This window comes from Mus pahari, chromosome 9 (assembly GCF_900095145.1).
Source record: "Mus pahari chromosome 9, PAHARI_EIJ_v1.1, whole genome shotgun sequence".
NCBI lineage: Eukaryota > Metazoa > Chordata > Mammalia > Rodentia > Muridae > Mus > Mus pahari.
In genome coordinates this window covers 11,500,106-11,508,964 of record NC_034598.1, presented here as the reverse complement: position 1 = coordinate 11,508,964, position 8,859 = coordinate 11,500,106, and the positions used below count along the sequence as shown (strand labels likewise).

The window sequence follows — 8,859 nt, the reverse complement described above, 5'->3', positions numbered from 1 at the left end:
CCTCTCAAGAGTATAAAAGCTTTGCTACAGAAGGATCCTGTTTGTGTGCCGCGTCGTTCTTGCTGGCGAGACGGTTGGCGCGGGACAAAGGGCCAAATAGCAAATTCACGACTCTGAGTTTACTGTTATGGTGTTTTTTAGAGATTTTAATTAGAAATAACTGAGAGTAGTTAAAGGGGAATAGTCCATATTACTTTACATAGATAGTTGGTTTTCAAAAACATCAGAAATCCCCAGAATGTGACATTTAATGTTATTTATTCACTTGTTGAGACAAATCTGCTCCTAACAGCTTCCTATTTGTGGATTCAAAGAAACAACTGAGCATCCAGGTGAGGCTGTACATTTGTGGCCAAGTCACCACTGGGCAGAAAATTGCCAATCTCTCCTGCAGACTTGCACTGCTCTTGAAAGGACACAGTTTATAGGTTAGGACAGCTTAGTTCTGCCAAGAGAGAATAAGCTAGTCGTTACTATTCCTGTTTCTCTAGGTTTGTCAGATGATCCTGGGCCAGAAGGCTGAAGACATGCTCCATCTTCCTGATTTACAGGGGCTGTATAGGCAGGCAGCTGCCTCTACAATTTGTCTCATTTTTGAATGCTGTGTTGGGCCTCCTATATATTTTATGTTAATGTTAGTCATTCTCGGATTTCTGACATGTTTGAAAAACTATTTATAGTCTCATAGCCAACCCTGGCTATTTACTTTAAGAGAATAGATTTGAGAGGATGGTTTTCAGATGGCATACTATCTAAAGCCAGGACATAAGTCAAGGTAGAATCCTAAGTCTTTTAATTTAGGATAGATGACTATGTTCTATCTTAATGACATAAATGATGCACTGGGCGTAAGGTCTGTCTTATACTTTATAGATTACAAAATGGTAATAGTTGTGCTCTATTTATATTTGAGAGCAAGGTTTTATTTTTTTTTAGACCAGAAAGGGGGAAATGTTGTGGATGGTCCTAGTGCTATTTGTATGTTAATGCTAATTCCATTCTCCTGGGAGGGATGGCGAACAAGTGGTGGGTCATACTCAGGTGACTTCTTGTGAACCAATCCTCTAATGAATAAAGGAGCCAATCACTGGGCAAGTAGGCGGGACTTCCAGGTTGGAGAGCAAACGAGAGGAAGCAGGAGAGAGTTAGGTCTGTTTGAACAGGGATAGCGTGAGGACAGGATGTAGCTACAAGTTTCTCCCAGTTTCAATGGAGGATCTGTTAGGATTCGCCACTGGAGAATTTAGATTTAATAAGGCTTACAAGATTAGGATTTTAGTTGCTGGGCCCAAAAATTGAGTTAGCATTGTTTCTGAACGTTATGTTGTGTTTTCCTTCATGCAGCGGCTCATCTGGGTTCAAGAGAGAAAGGTATGGAGGCAAAGCGTGGGTTTGCCAGACGTTCACCACAAAGGTCTTGAGGGTTTTGAAGCATGGGGCTGGCATGGTAGCAACCCACCAGTGGGAACTTAGCAAGCTGGGTATCAAGATTTTTGGAACTCTGAGTCAGTCTCCACGAGATTAAAAACAGGTCGCCCATTGCCTTCCAGTACATGGCCAGCCAGACCACTGGGGCAGAGAGTTGCTGGCACAAGCAGGGGAATGTGCCAATTCATCATTTTTAATATTTCTCACAGCACCTTTTAAAGAAAATAATTGAAACGTAAGACCTTGAAACATTTATTTTAAACTATACAGTGTCTTTTCTTGAGTAGTTAACACTCTATCAAGTATGCCTTTAGCAAGCCCTGTCCTGGTGGTATTTGCAATACCCACTAACTCTGTCTGGTACAGTCTGGGGGTTGTAAACTGGTATGGAAATTTAAAGCAGGTTCTTGTTAGAGCACAATACAAGTCAGTTATATATGTAGATGGAAGTTCTGTGTTTGATTGATTGATTGATTGATTGGTTTTCATCTTCAGTTGTCTCTGATGTGGCTTATATGAAGGTAATTGTTGCTCTGTTAACCGAATACCACTATGTATTAACATTCTGAATGCTTCTAAGTAAATACAAATTCTTTTTATTAGAAAAAATTTTCTGACCTCAATGAATGTAATTTGTATAAATGTACACAAAGATGAACAGGATAACTTTTGCTCTACGGTGGAAATGCAGATACCTGTACGATGGGACACCTTTCCTTCTCCTTTTTATGATACAGGAGCTTCACTTCATATTCTTTGTTTTCTCTTTTCTTTTTACAAAGTAAAACACTTAATTGGGGCTGGCTTACAGTTTCAGAGGTTCAGGTCATTATCATCATGGTGGTAACATGGCATCCTACGGGTAGACTTGGTGTTGGAGGAGTCAAGAGTTCTACATCTGGATCGAAAAGCAGTCAGGAGACTGAAATTCCACACCAGATGAAGACTGAGTATCGAGACCACAGAGCCCACCCCTACAGTGACACACTTCCTCCTACAATGCCACACCTCCTAATAGTGCCACTCCCCATGGGCCAATCATTCAAACACAGGAATCTCTGGGGGCCAAACCTATTCAAACCATCCACTCCCTGACCCCATAGGCCTGCAGCTATGACACAATGCGAAACGCAGTTAGTCCAACTTCCAAAGTCCCCATAGTTCATCACAGCCTTAACAATGTTTAAAAGCTGGAAGTTCAAAGTCTCTCCTGAGATTCATGTGATCTCTTAACTATGATCCCCTATAAATCAAAAACCAGATCACATACCTTAAACACCACAGAATATACATTACCATCCCAAGACATCATAGTGAGGAGATGCTGGACTAAAGCAAGACCAAATACCAGCTGGGTAGACTCTAAACTCTGCAACTCCAAGTCTGGTATCCAACTGCTTTCAGCTTTCAGTGTGCATTCTTTAAAAATTTTAGAAAACAACAAGGTAATTTTACATTAAAAAAAAAATCAGAGGCTGAAGAGATGGCTCCGCAGTTAAGGGCACTTGTTGCTCTTGCAGAGGACCCAGGTTCAGTTCCCAGCACCCTCATGGTGGTTCACAGCGTCATTTCCAGAGGATCTAACTGCCTTTTCTGACTTCTATGGGCACCAAGCATGCATGTGGTGCACATACATGCAGGTAAAATACTGGTGAAGCACAACCAGTTTAAGCTTATCCCAGCTAGCTTACGAATAAATGAGACCCAGACAATGGTTATTTTATTTGGCTTTGACAATTAGTGGGCATAAACCCTGATCTACTTTCCTAACTGCTGGCCTGGGTACCTCCCCAGTGCTGTACCCCAGGTACTTGCTATTTCTCCTGGCCATGTGCTCATGGTCCATCTCCCCTTATGGCGGCCTCCTCTCTCTATCCTCCTTCCTCCTCCTTATCTCCTCTCTCTGTTTCAACCAGGTCACCCCTAACCCACCTACCTCTCATCTCTCCAGTAATTGGCTGTACCCATTGTATTTACCCAATAGTTTTAAATCAAGGAACAAGGTTTGCACAACAGAAACCTGTAAACAGGAGAAGTCACTCATAGGTCTAGACCTTCGGGTATAGAATTTAGCATTACAATATACAGCAACAGAGCAAACCTCAACATACTCATACACATATAAAATATAAATATAAAAATATTTTAATTGCAAAGATAGTAATGCATCAACACAACAATCAGAACTTAAAAAGAGTCAATGCTATTGTATTTTCTTTAGGTCTTTCCATCAATAAGTCCACAGGACATTGGCTATCATTGACTATAATCCCCTATAAGTAAAAAAGCAGATATAGGCCTTTTTTCTGAAGCCTTCCCTGCTTATAGATTCCTTATGTATAAGGAATGTTAACCTACATTCAAATGCTCAAAATACATTTTGAATCCCTATATAATTTGAAATGAAATGCCACATTAGTAAATACCTCATTTTTTCAAATTCACCTTTTTTCCTGGTGATTAATTTTTAAATTTTGTATGTGTGTTTAAAGTATATTTGTATATATTTGTCCAATTTTTCAAATTCACCTTTTTTTTCTGGTGAATAATTTTTAAGTTCTGCGTGTGAGTTTAAAGTATCATGCCGGGCTGGTGAGATGGCTCAGTGGGTAAGAGCACCCGACTGCTCTTCCGAAGGTCCTGAGTTCAAATCCCAGCAACCACATGGTGGCTCACAACCATCTGTAACAAGATCTGACGCCCTCTTCTGGAGCATCTGAAGATAGCTACAGTGTACTTACATATAATAAATAAATAAATAAATAAATAAATCATTAAAGTATGCATGTCTATATCTGTCCAAGTGTGCACACATGTGTATGCATGTAGAGATTAGAGTCTTGTGTCAGTTGCCTTCCTCTATTGTTCTCTCTTGGTTTTTAAAACATGACCAGACACTGAACCTGGAGCTCACTAATGGCCAGACTGGCTGGCCAGCAGGCTCGGGGACCTGCGTGTGCCCACTAGCGCCCAGCACTGGGGTTACACATGTGCCCCTCAGAGGCTGGGACCTGACTTCGAGTCCTCATACTCACATGGCAGGAACTTAACTGACTGATCCTGCCTGAATCATCTATACAAAGTAAAAACAGACTAAACAGGGGCTGAAGTGGTGTAGTGCCTGCCTAAAATGTGGACAGCCCTGGGTTTGGTTCCCAGCACTGGCATGGGGAATAAAGAGAAGAGGGGAGGGGAGGGGAGGGGAGGGGAAGGAGGGGAGGGGAGAGGAGAGGCGATAACAAACCTAGTACCCCACATAGCCATTATTCAGATTCAACAAATTTCAAGGTTTTTCACAGCAAGATTTTTGAAATTAAAAGCAAAATTGTCTTAGTTAGGATTTTACTGCTGTGAACAGACACCATGATCAATGCAGCTCTTATAAGGACAGTATTTAATTGAGGCTGGCTTACAGGTTCAAAGGTTCAGTCCATTATCATCAAGGCGGGAGCATGGCAGCGTCCAAGCAGGCATGGAGCTGAGAGTTGTACATCTTCATCTGGAGGTTGCTAGAAGACTGGCTTCCAGGCAACTAAGCCCATGCCCACAGTGACACACCTACTCCAATAAGGCCACACCTCCTAATAGTGCCTCTCCCTGGGCCAAGCACACACAAACCATCCCTGAGCTTACTACTTAGCCGCATTCATCTGCAGACAAACATCTGAGGAAGACCGGCCTCCAGAGGAGCCATGCCCCTGCTCTGTGTGTATCAGACTTTATAAACACCTACCTCCTCAAACAGCAACAGTCTCTCCATCTAAGAACCTCACAGATCCACCTCACAGATCCACCTCACAGATCAAATCCACCTCACAGATCCACCTCACAGATCCACCTCACAGATCCACCTTACAGATCCGGTTCACTTGTCTGGAATGCTCAAGACTACAAGTATTTCAGAGCTGTCTGAGTTCCTTCTATGTCTCTGTGACAACAAAATCACCCACAAGAACAACTTAAGCGTTCTCAGAGGAGGTAGACCATTACAGTGGGTGTGGCGTGACAAAGTAGATGGTGCCCTGGAGACTAGGATCCGGGGGGAATGCAAGAAGAGTCCAGCTAAGACACAGCCACAAGGACACACCACCGGTGACAGTCCTACTAGGCCAAACACCTACCATTACCACCTCCCCCCAAAAAAATGTCACCAGCAAACCCATCCAGGAATGAACATTAGGTCAGAGCTCTCAAGACCCAGCTGTCTCGGGAGAGTGGCGTCACTGGCACAGTCAGAGGTTGGCTTTTTCCTGCCCTTCCTTATTCAGTCAACTTGACAAAAACTAACCCTTCTAAGAACTTGTATTAGAGAGTATCTGCTCTCAGACCCCAGAGACTCCCCTATAAGCTCAGGAAGTTGCTGGTTCTCATAGTCCTCTCCTGGCCAGTCTCAGTGTGACAGCCCCTGGGGTGTATTTCTGTTAAAGAACACAAAGTAACACTTCACTGTAGATCTGTGTGAATTAGCCCTGGATCCTCCTGCCTGGAGGAGGACTCCCAGGGCTGGAGGAGGACTCCCTGGGCTGGAGGAGGACTCCCAGGGCTGGAGGAGGATTCCCCACGGTTATACTGCAGGTGACTTAACCCATCAAGTTCTAGTTATTTATTTTAGTTAATACCAATAATAACCTTTTCATTAACACATTTTATACAATTTCTATACTTAGATAAAGGAGGATTTTCCCTCTTTCCTTTAAAAAATGTAATTAGGCCGGGCATGGTGGCACACGCCTTTAATCCCAGCACTCGAAAGGCAGAGGCAGGCGGATTTTTGAGTTCAAGGCCAGCCTGGTCTACAAAGTGAGTTCCAGGACAGGCAGGGCTACACAGAAACCCTGCCTCGAAAAAAACAAAAACAAAAACAAAAAACAAAAAAATGTAATTAGTAATTTAATATGTTCCTCTATTCCACAGGTAAATTCAAATAAACTCTGTATCACTCATAACCCTAGCTGAACAGTATAATTACAAAAAGTTCTCAACAGGTTTGCATATCCATCATAGACATTTTCCAAAGCAATTTCCAAATCCCCTGCTTTGTTATGCGCCGTAGCGAATGCTTCCAGATTCTCCTGGCCAGAGAGCAGGCAGAGGGGCTGTAGCTGCCCATGTGCGAGCCTTGAAGACTGCACTCTAGGATCTTGGCTTCCTGTGACATCTTTGCATTCAACAGCACAGAATGACAGAGTTCTCAAGCACAGGCTATGCAATGATTCAGCTATTTTTGAAAGACTAATTGGATTAATAAGCTTAACTATTGGGTACCTCCTATTTAGCCGTCAAGTTTTGACAACAAATAATACTTTAGATTTCAGTTTGGCTTAGTATCTCAAACTCTTGAAGACCACACACAGATTTTTTTTTCAGAACAGAAGAACCTCAGGTTATTTGGAAACTGGAACCAATTCATTCCTTTATTTTTGCAAATGGGGAAACTGAGATCCGTTTTTTGTTTGTGTCTATAGCTCTGTTGTTGTTATTGTTTTCTACCATGAAGGACAACACCTAATTACTGTACTAGCGCAGAATAAATATTTCATGCAATAGATTTAGAATTAAAAAATGAGCAGGGAAACAAAATAGTCACTAAAGGCAACGCCACCAGGCACCAATAATACTTTCCCAAGACTGTCACTAAGTTTAATTGCACTTTCCAAGCGTGCAAATTGAAACAGAAACATCAGGAGGGTGGGTAATTTTGTTATTTTTGATTCGACTTTTTTAAAAGTAGGGTTCTAAATCTACTTTCCATTAATGTATTAAATGTTTATCCTTTTAGTATTTAGAATTTTTTTCTTTTTCTTTTTCACTTTCCCCAGATGTTACCTGCCTAAAACTTCTCCCCTCGATCCGTGTACTGCATTTTGACAGTGTGTCTGATCCTTTCCTACAATACAGACTCTCAAAACTAAACCGCTAAAACCAACCTTGATGACGCCATGTGGGGTTTATAAATGTCGTTCTTTCTCTGGCAAGGGGATTCCCCAAGTAAAGAGATCGGGTCAGAGTCTAGCTGCCCTCTGATCCCAGCAGCTACCCCACGCCCTAACTGCACGGACCCCGGTTGGAAAGGAAAGTGTTACAGGGCATGGATTCGCCCATGTGAAACCCACACCTGCCAGGGCCCCAAGATCGGCTTTTCCTCTCGAAATATTTTTTTCTTGGGGCACCAGGTGCCTAGGGCGCCGCGAAGGTTCTGGAGCGCTGATCTGGCAGCTTCGTTGGGGGGAGGACCGCTCGCTCTCCCGCGATCCCCAGCGGGAGCTGCTAGCCACGCGGCGCGCACCGGGCTCCAGGGCGCGCGCAGAGGGGACGCGCACCGGGGGTCTGAGCCTCTCCCCTCCCCGGTCCGGGCAGCCCTGCTAAGTTGCTGGGCTGCCACTCCCGCGCGCGGCTCTCGGCTTACCTTCCTGGCCCTCACGCGGCTCCCGATGGAGCCCGCAGAACTTTCCAGCCGAGTGCGCAGGGACAGGCGGCTTTGGTGACCCGAAAACCCACGGCCCGAACCGCTCTCGCCCCGTTGCCCGCCTGCACGCGCCGGGATTCTGGACGCGTCCTCCCGCGCTCGCTCGAGCAGGGCGCAGCCGACCAGAGCCGCTCCCAGCGGCGGGGACGGGCTCGGGCGCGCGCTCTGAGACAGGCGGGCAGCCAGCGGGTACCAGCAGGGTGCGGAACTTGAAAGGCTCTAAGTTGGTAAAGACTCATGGTAACCAGCCTTGGGCTCAGACCCTGGGCTACCCTTGGTGGAGCGTGATGGAGGTGAGCACCAGCACGGAAAGCAACTGTCTGCCTTCTCACTCGGCCACAGACAAGATAACTCACCAGAGAGGTGTGGGATATATAGGTGTACTGGACAGAAAAGGGGCAGTGTTTATTTGTAGGTAAATAGGTTAAAGGGGAAAAAAAGATAAAGGACATAGATCATAATAGACAAAACGCCACATAAGCTCAAATAATAGGCAAAAAAAGGGGGAGGCAATTTAAAGCAAGTGTCACATGCATTTTGCGTCTATGAAGTTTTTATTTTGTTCAGGAGACCAAGCTATGCGGTGACTGTGAATAAATAAGGACATGACCTTTCCAAGACATGTCTGCGGAGGTTTTTACTGTAGATACTAGCGGGAGTACAGCCAGAGGCATCTGGAAGAGTCCAGAGCAGGGAGAGAGAATAGAACACTGAATATGAGCCACAGACTGAAGAAGGCCATGCAAAGGTGGCACATGGGGTGGGGGTGAGGAAGAGAAGAGGAGAAGACAGAGAGGGCTAAACTAGAAAAGATCGCCGCCAAGAGTCAAAAGCCAAGAGAAGGAACGACCAAAATGTCAGGGTTCTGTAGGAACAAGTAGCTGGGCGAAAGAAAGCAGGGGTAAAGAGGTTTAGGGAAGGGGAGGGGGGTTAGAAGAGCTGAGACTAGCCAGGATGCAAGCAGG

General features: G+C 44.6%; 1 protein-coding gene across 1 annotated transcript in view; it reads right to left on the bottom strand.

Moving 5' to 3' along the window:
* The window catches only part of Popdc3 (popeye domain containing 3), a 28,200-nt gene extending 20,096 nt beyond the window's left edge, over positions 1–8,104 (bottom strand). Inside the window, exon 1 of the mRNA XM_021205825.2 lies at positions 7,835–8,104. The gene's annotated coding sequence lies outside the window, so the exon portion shown is untranslated. The remainder of the gene's footprint in view (positions 1–7,834) is intronic.
* Between the last annotated feature and the right edge of the window lie 755 nt (positions 8,105–8,859).